Source organism: Miscanthus floridulus, unplaced genomic scaffold, assembly GCF_019320115.1.
Source record: "Miscanthus floridulus cultivar M001 unplaced genomic scaffold, ASM1932011v1 fs_272_2_3, whole genome shotgun sequence".
Taxonomy (NCBI): Eukaryota; Viridiplantae; Streptophyta; class Magnoliopsida; order Poales; family Poaceae; genus Miscanthus; species Miscanthus floridulus.
In genome coordinates, this window is record NW_027096493.1 from 3,072 (window position 1) to 14,539 (window position 11,468).

Here is an 11,468-nt window from a genome sequence, read left to right on the forward strand (position 1 = left end):
TGTCATCCACAGGGAAGCGTAGTCCTGTGTCCCCTTGATTTGGTATCTCCGTGGAAGTGCAGCTGCTTTTTAACTGAGTAGATTGGCTAATGTTGATTCCTGGCTCTGATGCCTGCTTGCTTGCACTCACTGCTATTTGCACTTGCCTTCTGATTTCCTCCTGCATTCTCGCTTCAAGATTTTTTTCCCACTCCTGTGCTTCACGCACCGCTTCCTCCAACCTCTGGAGCCGCTGTGCCTCTTCTTCCTTCTTTCTCTAGAGGCTTCTATAGGAAGGTCTGCCTGAGGGAATCCATGCTCCCACGAGACACTTCCATTGCCTCTAGTTCAGCCACCATGTTCAATAGTCCCGATGGCGTATGTCAGTTCATCCTTCTCTCTATTGGGCCTGAATGCACCACTAGCAGTAGCTCTCTAAGCATAAAACATTCTTTCTGCTGCTTCTTGCAGTCTTGCGCCATAAACGCACTTCCCTGTCTCCTGGTCCAGTGTTCCCCTATGAGCGAAAACCAATTCTTTGCACGCTCTCCCCACTCGAGTGATTCTGGTGTGATACCCTTGGCAAGAAGGTCTGCTTCTATTTTGTTCCACTTCTTAATGGCAATCGGGTAGCCACCTGATCCCAAGTTATGGTGGTATGTCTTCTGTTGGGCATTACGTTGGTTCTTTATCACCCGACTCACACCCTCTTCCGACGTCTTGTACTGTACAAACTCATCCCAATAGGGCCTCTACTTTGAGATCGGGTCTGGGACAGTGAAATCTGGTGCTATGTTCTTCTTGACAAACGTCGTGTATAGGTGTTTCTTCCAAGTCTGAAACTGGGTGGCCATCTTCTTCATTGCCTAATCCCTAACTCGCTCCTTCAATTCATCACCATCTATTATATCATCATAACCATCTGTTTGGAGCATGAAATGTTCCAAGACATAATTCCAAATTAACGTCTTGTCACGATCGGAGACAAAACTGATATGAGGAGCATTGGTCTTCTTCTTCCATTTGCGGGTACTGATCGGGAGCCGGTCCCGTACAAGGTAACCACAGTGGTGCACGAATTTCATTTTATTTGCCCCCCCCCGGTTCGCCTGTATCCACATTGAACTCCGAGATAATGAAGCGACCCTCTAATGGCTTTTTGAGACCTCGAACATTTTTACTCTTCGTTGTAGTTGTTGATGTCGATCCAGAGGGCTACAAAACATAAACATTATTTTTAATGTCATGAGCACACATAAGACATATGATAATATATATAGCTAATAATAAAAAATAAATACTTGGCCAATATGTTGTTGCTCATTTTGTTCATGAGCTAAGTACTGACTCCTGTCATCTGCATTCTCTTGCACGTTATTTTTAGCACCATCATCGCCGGCAACTTGAGTGCCAGTGTTGATCAAATTCATCATCAACTCCTCCTCATCCATGTTTCTCGGGTCGGCCATCTAGCTTCAAAAAACAAAACCAATATATAGTACGTCAAATCTTTGCTTATATGCGTAAAATCTATGAACAATATGCATTATTAAATCTTGCCCCTCGGTCACGGACGCAATTCGCCACACTAGGGCGAACTGCGTCGGTACTAGGGCGAATTAGGGCTATACATAAACGGCCGAGGGCGAATTACGTCGGTGACTAGGGCGAACCACGTTGGTGACATCAACAACGCGGTTCGCCCTAGTCACCGACGCAATTCGCCCTAGTGTGATTATTTAGCGTTAACGATAACGATAATACGAATGTTGATCAACTAGGTCGTGAGAGAGGGCGGTGTGATGAGAGTGGCGGTGCTCCGCTCCACCGTATATATGTTTATACACATGGGTGAACGAGGGTGGCGGTGCTCCACCATATAAACCCTAAACCCTAGGGCGAACGAGGGCGACGGTGCTCCGCCGTATAAACCCTAAACCCTAGGGCGAACGATGGCGGCGGTGCTCTGCCATATAAACCCTAAACCCTAGGGCGAATGAGGGCGGTGGTGCTCCGCCGTATACATAGAAACGCATGGGCGAACGAGGGCGGTGGTGCTCCGCGACGTATATATACATGCATATGAATATAAATGACGAAAACATATGGATCGCTATCGAGGACAAGGACGTACAGCAAGACGAGCGGCGTGGTCTCGACGTCGGTGCAGAGTGGGCCGGGGCAGTGGTCGGCGCTGGAGGGTGTGGCCCGCGCGTCGGGCCAGGGCAGGCAGCAGCTGGCGCCGCGAGGTCGTCGGCGCGTGGTGGAGGGTGGCGCATGGGCGCGCGCGGTGGTGGGCCGATGACGAGGGCGGTGGTCGGTGCGGTCAGCGTAGAGGTGGAGGGCGTCGTTGGGACCGAGGTCGGCAGCAATGTTGGGGCCTTGATATCCCTTCTATTGTGATCTCTACTCCTAGTAGCTCCAATAGTTCTGCATTAGAATGGAATACATGAGATTAGCGCACATTTTTCATGTGGACATCCTTTCATACATGTGAACAAAAAATTCATAGTTTAAATTTTGTCAACCAGGCCAAAATATAATTTTATATCTGTGATCAAAAGGAGTATATTATATATCATGCATGCATGTCCACATGTTTTTTTTCTTTTTGCAAAACACAGTACAGACATCAATATATAGCATTACAAACTCTACTTTGAAAAGCAATTCAATTGCCTTGATTTACTATTTGAGAACATTTTATGAACAACCGTCAAAGTAAAATGCATAATAAGATGACATGAAAATAGGCATACAATTTTGGGATGGCCGGTCCAGTCAAGGTATAATGCATAATAAAACACCACAAAATGGCCACGCAATTTTTCAATTACATGTTTTGCAAAAAATAAAAAAAAATTGCACAACATCACCGTCATCCTCTACTCGTTTTCCTCTGCTCTCCTTCAGCTCGCACGCCACCGCGCGCTTCGGCCATCCCCATTCCCAGCCGCGAAACTCCATAGCCACACGAGTAAGCCACGGCACCGCGCCATCATCCTTGCCACGGCCATGCGACCCCGCCATGCCCATACTGCGACTGGCCGCTGAATGGCGAAACCCTAGGCACTAGGAGAGAGAAAGCCGAGAGAACTCACCTCATGAATACGGGGGCAGATCGACGGGGTCGCGGCGGCAGCGGCGTGGCGAACGCACGCACGAGGACCGCGGACGCGCGTGAGGTAGTGGCGACGACCGGCGTCGGGCGGGGTGGCGGCGGCGTCCTCGGTGTGGTGGGCCGGGTGGCGTGGGCGCAGCGGGGGAGAGGAAGGAAGAAGATGGGGCGACGAGGAACTTATATATGCCACACCCCTTTACTCCCAGTACCAGCCCCCCACCGGGAGTAAAAGTCTTTTACTCCCGGTGCGTGTTACCAACCGACCTTTACCCTCGGTTGGTAACACACACCGGGAGCAAAGGTTTACCTTTACTCCCGGTTGGTAATACGCACCGGGAGTAAAGGTTTTTTTTGGCGGGCCACGAAACTGCTGCCCACCTTTACTCTCGGGTGGGCTTCCCAGCCGGGAGTAAAGGTGGGCTGCAGTTTCGATACCCGCCTGTTTTGAGCAAATTTTTTTAATAGAAATGCAATAGTCTTGTTAAATACATAGTAAATTAAATAAAAGGCATAAAATTATTTTGTTAAAAATATGGATTTTCTTTTTCTTTATTGCACATAGGAAAAATCTATAACCTAACTTTTTTATTTTTTGTTATAATTATAAAACATAATGTAACTAATATTTATTATTTCGTTAATGCAAAAATGTAGTGTTTAATTAAAATTATTAAAACTATTGGTTTTGGATAGAAAATTTGTTTTCACATCATTTTAACGTTAATATTTTAATTTTTCATCACTCAATATCCTAATTTAACTTTTCGAGAGAGAAATCCCACCAAATCAAACATTGATTTAATTTGAAACATGACATAATAAACATCTGAATTTACAATTATTACATAATATCTCAAACACATACTACATTAAATCACTATATCATCAAGTGGGCACAGCAGTGAACTTCTTCTTTACGTATGTCCCTTGGTTATGATTGCGTCATAACCATAGAGTGTCCTCATCATTTACCAAGATGCTAGGGTCTTTGTTCACTTTGAAGGGTGGAATTCGGTCATCCTTTTCATAATCTTCTGACATGTCCGACTTGTCCTCAATTCCCACGATGACTCTTTTCCCTGAAAGAACTATGTGACGCTTTGGCTCTTTGGTTGAGTCATTATCGTTTTCCCTCTTTTTGGTTTGGTAGACATATCATTGACATAGAACACCTGATTCACATTCTTGGCAAGGACGAATGGTTTGTCTTTGTACCCAATATTACTAAGGTCTACTATTGTCATTCCATACTCATTGTCTACTGTTACCCCGCCTCCGGTCACCTTGACCCATTGGTACTTGAACAATGGGATCTTCAAAGTAGGTGCATATTCTAGTTCCCATATGTCATCTATGCGGCCATAATATGTCTGTTTATTCCTATTCGGGTCTATGGCATCTATGCGGACACCACTATTTTGGTTGGTACTCCTTTTATCTTGGGCTACTGTGTAGAATATGTTCCCATTTATCTCGTACCCTTTGTATGTAACGATATGCCATGATGGTTGCATAGCCAATAAATACAGTTGCTCATGGATGCTCTCATCACCTTGACATTTTTTTTCACAACCAACCGTTGAAAGTTTCCATGTGCTTACGTGTAATCCAAGCTTCAGTCTTCCCTAGAAACTTGGATCGTAAGAGATCCTTGTGTGTCTCAATATACGGATCTACCAAAGAGGAGTTCTGTAGAACTGTGTAGTGCGCTTTATTAAAATAATCATCCTCCATACCAATATATGTTTTCCTCCCTAGTGTCCCCTTTCCACTTAGTCTCCCCTCATGTCTCGATTCAGGAACACCAATCGAGTTAAGGTCGGGAATAAAGTCAACACAAAACTCAATGACCTCTTCTGCTCCATAGCCCTTGGCGATGCTTCCTTCTGGGTGAGCACGGTTGTGAACATATTTCTTCAGGACTCCCATGAATCTCTCTAAGGGGAACATGTTGTGTAGGAACATAGGATCGAGAATGAAAATCTCCTTGACTAGGTGAACTAGGAGGTGTGTCATGATATCAAAGAAGAAAGGAGGGAACACCAACTCAAAGCTGACGAGACATTGAACCACATCATTCTGTAGTTTAGCTAGATCAGTTTGATCAATTGCCTTCTGAGAAATTGCATTGAGGAATGCACATAGCTTCATGGTGGCTAGACGTACATTTGGAGGTAGAATTCCTCTTAATGCAACTGGAAGTAATTGCGTCATGAGAACGTGACAGTCATGGGACTTTAAGTTATAGAATTTCTTCTCTGGCACATTTATAATACCCTTTATATTCGAGGATAATCCAGATGGTACCTTGATGTTGTTTAAGCATTCAAACATGATTTCCTTCTCCTCTTTGCTTAGAGTGTAGCTGGCAGGACGTAAGTAATGGCGTCCATCATCTGTCTTCTCTGGATGCAGGTTGTCTCTTTCTCTCAAACAACGCAGGTCCTATCATGCTTCAAATGTGTCCTTAGGCTTTCCATACACACCCATGAAGCCTAGCAGGTTCACATAAAGATTCTTCATTAGGTGCATCACGTCGATTGAGCTGCGGACCTCTAGGACTTGCCAATAGGGTAGCTCCCAAAATATAGACTTCTTCTTCCACATGGGTGTGTGACCGTTAGCGTCGTTCGAAACAGGTTGGCTACCATGTCCTTTTCCAAAGATGACTTTCACATCATTGACCATATCGAGTACATCCTCACCGGTTCGGTTGTGAGGCTTGGTCAGGTGGTCTGCCTTCCCTTTAAAATGCTTGCCTTTCTTTCTTACGGGGTGATTTGCAGGAAGAAATTGACGATGGCCAAGGTACATGACCTTTTGACATTTTTTCAAGAATACACCTCTAATATCACCGAAGCAGTGTGTGCATGCATTATATCCCTTGTTTGACTGTCCTAAAAGATTACTTAGAGCAGGCCAATCATTGATTATTCCGAACAACATGCTCGCAGATCAAAGTGTTCCTGTTTGTACTCATCCCACACACGTACACCTTCTTTATTCCACAAAATAAGAAGTTCGTCAATAAGTGGTCTTAGGTACACATCGATATCATTGCCAAGTTGCTTCGGGCCTTGGATGAGCACATGCATCATAATGAACTTCCGCGTCATGCATAACTAAGGAGGAAGGTTGTAGATACTTAGAGTAACAGGCCAAGTGCTATGACTACTGTTCTGCTCTCCAAAAGGATTGATACCATCTGTACTTAAAGCAAACCTTAAGTTTCTTGCGTCATTTGCAAACTCCAAGAATTCTCTGTTGATTGCTCTCCATTGGGACCCATCAGTAGGGTGTCTCAACATATTGTCTACCTTACGGTCTTCTTTGTGCCATCGCAACAATTTTGCATGTTCTTTGTTTCTGAACATACGTTTCAAGCGTGGTATTATAGAAGCATACCACATAACCTTGGCAGGGATTTTCTTCTGCGGACGTTCGCCCTCAACATCACTAGGGTCATCTCACCTGATCTTATACCGCGATGCATGGCATATCGGGCATGCATCCAATTTCTCGTACTCTTTGCCACGGTAGAGGATGCAGTCATTAGGACATGCATGTATCTTCTTGATTTCTAGCCCCATAGGACAGACAACTTGTTTTGCTTCGTAGGTAGTGACGGGCAATTCATTGTCCTTCGGAAGCATCTTCTTTTGAATTTTTAGTAACTCTCCAAATCCCTTGTCAGATACACCATTCTTTGCCTTCCATTGCAGCAATTCTAGTGTGGTTCCTAACTTTTTCTGCCCTGCATCATAAGTTGGGTACAATAATTTCTTGTGATCTTCTAGCATTCGCTCGAACTTGATCTTCTTCTTTTCACTTTCACATTCTCTTTGTGCGTCACGAATGACCTGACAAAGATCATCAACAGGCTCATCTTCTACGGCTTCCTCTTCTTTAGCTTCTCCCATTGTAGTATCATTGAAGCACGCACCATCGGAAATAATATCATTGTCGTCCCATTGTTCTTCTTCACCTTCTTCCATTAAAACGCCGGTTTCTCCATGCTTCGTCCAACAAATATAGTTTGGCATGAAACCCGACTTGAACAAGTATGAATGAAGAGTCCTTGAGCAAGGATATTCCACCGTATTCTTACATATGGCACATGGGCAGCACATGAAACCGTCGTGTTTGTTTGCCTCGACTGCACGTAACAAAGAATGCACGCCGTCAATGAACTCTTAGGAGCGGCGATCAGCATTGTACATCCAATGCTGACTCATCTGTATTACATGACATAAATATCATATTAAAACCTAGATCATAATTAATTATTTATACAATATGCGTGCCACCACAAAAGGTACAAACTTATGAAAGCATCGCTACAATGTAGACAATCCCAACTACCACTAAAAGAACTAAAGTTAAAATACATTTCAGGAGCACAAGGATTTCGCGACCAATCTCAACTAAAACAGACAGATCCCCTGATTGTGCAACATCTTTGGGCTTCTTCGGTTGGATCACTGCCTCATTAGCCGCCGTATCTGCCTATTGTGAAAGATATTTTTGCACGAGTTCAGCATACTCTTCCTCCCAGTAGAAGCCTGAACATCACCCACTGCCATCCCACTGAAATTAAAACAAAAAATTAAAACTTTAATCACAACCATCATGAAAATAGGTATAAACTAACTATAATCATAAAATATGATAAAATAACTCACGTTGCGATCCGGACACTTGTAGAAGATACGACCATTGTTGGGACCCTCCTTCTTCACTCGGTACTCCATCACAATCTTTGTCTCATCACGACACTTGCCGCATGAAATGAGAGGGAGGCCTGGCCTAAGTCGCTTTCGAAACTCATGAGAGGCCGAGGACCCGGAAGCAGTTGCCATCTACTCTCTATACTCATTTTTTAATACACTATAAATTTCTTATTTTATAAACAAATAAAATTAAGAAACTATAAAATTATCTATATCTCTAAACAATGAAGTGTGCTATGCATGCTAGAAATAAAAAGTGAATACTAATTTTAAATACCTACTTTAATCTTTCTTCATCCAAATATGCAAACTATAAGTTATTTTGAGCTCAAATTATTTACAAATAAAAAAAACACCATAAAAACAATATATATAGTGAACAATATGAGATAAGCCAATGATGAAAAATGAGAGTATGAGATTGGTAACCTTTACAACTGAAGAATCGACGAAGGAATCGAAGAAGTCGACGGAGGAATCGAAGAATGGATGGAGGAACAATGGAGGGAGGAAGCAAGAACACTAGTGCAGTGAGCTTCAAAATGTGCTGAGCTTGGGCCTCCTCGGGCTCGGGGAGAAAGAAGGAGACGGCCGGGATATAAAGGGGGACCTTTAGTCCCGGTTGGTGGCTCCAACCCGGACTAAAGATAACTTTCCAACCCCCGGCGCAGCCACGGCCCGGGAGTAGACCTTTACTCCCGGTTGGAACCACCAACCGGGAGTAAAAGTCTACCTTTAGTCCCGGTTGGTGGTTCCAATCGGGACTAAAGGTCCCTGCCACCTCTGTCTGACGCAGTAGCCGTTGGGCAGGGACCTTTAGAACCGAAGAATCGACGGAGGAATCGAAGAAATCGATGGAGGAATCGAAGAATGGATGGAGAAAGAGCAAGAACACTGCTTAAATTTGAACTTAAGCTCTCGAGCGGGCTCGGGGAGGAAGAAGACGACCAGCAGGATTTATAGCTCAAAAACATGTTTCAATAAATAACCATCCGTACTAGTTGACCTTGCTTACGTGATCATCTCGGCGAGTATTTCTCCACCGGACGGCACCGTACTTGGTCAAGGAAGAGCTCCGATTCTACGAGGAAGGGAACACGGTCTTCCACGACCGTTGCCGCTCTCCCTCGTAGAATCAAAACTCCTCCTTGATGTCCGTTACCGCTCGGCAGAGAACATGCTCGCCGAGCTGAACACGGTCCGCAAGTTCAACTAGTACGGATTTTCTATAATTTTCTAACTATTCTCTAAGTTTTTCATTTCATAAAAAATTAAAATAAAATGTTTAGTCGCGGAGTCCATAGAAATGACCATATTTTGACCTAGCAACGCATTGTCAATTGTCATTGCGTTGCATTGCACCCCGGACTGGACTCTGGACAATAAAATACTATGGTCGATCGATGCCGTTCTTTATCGTACAGTCGCACGACGACGACCGACGGATCCGTTCAACCACCAAATCTATCAGGCCCGGCTGTTTGGGTGTATCGTTAAAAGAGAACGGATTTGCTTCCTATTGCACGGCCTTGCATTGCATCTGTCATATCAGTCGGAGACACTAGTCCCTATACTCATTTTTAATACACTATAAATTTCTCATTTTATAAACAAATAAAATTAAAAAAACTCTAAAATTCTCTATATCTCTAAACAATGAAGTGTGCTATGCATGTTACAAATGAACGGTGAATACTAGTTTTTAATAGCTACTTTAACCTTCCTTCATGTAAATATGCAAGCTTGAAGTGATTTTGAGCTCAAATTGCTTACAAATAAAAAAATAATAATAAAGAACCATATATATATATATATATATATATATATATATATATATATATATATAGTGAACGAAATGAGATAAGACAATGGTGAAACATGAGAGTATGAAGTTGGTAACCTTTAGAACCGAAGAATCGACGGAGGAATCTAAGAAATCGATGGAGGAATCGAAGAATGGATAGAGAAAGAGCAAGAACACTGCTTAAATTTGAACTGAAGCTCTCAGGCGAGCTCGGAGAGGAAGAAGACGGCCAACAAGATTTATAGGGGGACCTTTAGTCCCGGTTGGTGGATCCAACTAGGACTAAAGGTCACTTTTCAGTCCCGGGCCACGCCACTAGTTGGGACAAGAGATTTACTCCCGGTTGGAGCCACCAACCAGGAGTAAAGGTCGACCTTGCCACAACAGCTTGGCGCAGAAGCCGTTGGGCAGGGACCTTTAGTCCCGATTGGATCCACCAACCAGAACTAAAAGTCTCTCTAGTCCTGGACGTAATATTTTTTAGGACTAGAGCCTGATTTGACCCTTTGATGAAGCCTTCATGGACGACCGCATCATATATCCTTAACGTCGTATGCGCGCGTGTCCTGTGGGGGTCGTCTCTCTGCCGTTGACGTGCTGGGTGGCGGAGACGGCAGCTGGCCGTGTGGCCTGGGCGAGCTTATCAAGTACGTATGTGGCACCGCTCGACGGACCGGTACGTATTGATCGACCCAGCAGCTACTCTAGGGTCGTCTAGGGTAATTGTCGCCTACTACACCTTGCATTGTTACCACCGCCACATGCTTTATTTTAAAAAATTTTATATAAATAGAAATGATCAAACGATCGATACGGAGGGGTAAATAAATAAAGGTAGCTAAGTTTCTTATCATAAGATTATTATTTTTTGGAGCAAGCATTTGTTGCATAATTGCATGCGTATGTGTTCTGTCGTGTTTCGGTAATTGCGAGGTAGCGATTTTAGCGAGACATGCAGGCTATATCGTCTGGCCTCGATCTAGCGGCGGAGCGCATTATGTTGTTTGTAGTGTAGCGTACCGTCGAAGAACGAGGAGGTTGACATCTCGTTCGGCGAGGAGCCCCAGCCGCCGGTGGTGAGCACGACGGCAGCGGCGGTCACGACCGCCACAACGCAGACGGCCGGCAGGGTCCTCCTCATCGTCGCGCGGCTTCTCAACGGCCACCACCTCCTCGTGACGGCCTCAGCCACGCGGGCCTTGCCACCAACGCTTCCGGCCTGCTTCTCCATGCTTGCCCGGCCGGCCGCTTCGATCGCTCTGCTTGGCTCTCAGTCTCTGCAATATAACACCATGAAGGTAGAGATATAGGTAGAGAGCTTTGTAGTAGGTAGCAGAGTGCTATGGCCTCGGGTACATAGCTATAGCTGGAGTTAGAAGAATATACCCGGCCGGATCAGGTCACGACTGACGACTTTGCCGGTTGCCACAATGCCACTTGCACCGAAGAAGAGGGGATATATACGGCCGGCGATACGACACACATGCGCGTACGCGCGTAGAAAAAAAGACGGGTAGTTTAATTAGTGTCGAACAAGCTAGCTAGATAGCAATGGAAGCTCACGCTCACTCTATGACGATGGATTCTATTGAGTAGATTTGCTCAAACTAACCATTTCCAAACATATAGCTACTCGTGATGCTTCTTGGTCGGCACGCACGACCATGCATACCATGCATCCCTATCCAAAAACTTATGGGTCCTTGTGAAATATCACTAATAAAACTAATTGGTTATGGTTACCGTGACAAGCCATAATAATTCTTTAAACGTTAAATGCATCGAAGGCCAATTAAATTACACTACTATAGAGACCTCACTGTCGGACCGGCAG

At 44.5% G+C, this 11,468-nt stretch overlaps 1 long non-coding RNA gene across 1 annotated transcript; it reads right to left on the reverse strand.

Moving 5' to 3' along the window:
• Nucleotides 1–7,433: 7,433 nt before the first annotated feature.
• LOC136531064 (uncharacterized) lies at nucleotides 7,434–10,910 on the reverse strand. Its single transcript, XR_010777957.1, has 3 exons — nucleotides 10,655–10,910; nucleotides 7,783–7,966; nucleotides 7,434–7,687 (listed from the first exon to the last, which is right to left on the reverse strand). It is a non-coding gene; the product is annotated as an uncharacterized lncRNA (long non-coding RNA).
• Between the last annotated feature and the right edge of the window lie 558 nt (nucleotides 10,911–11,468).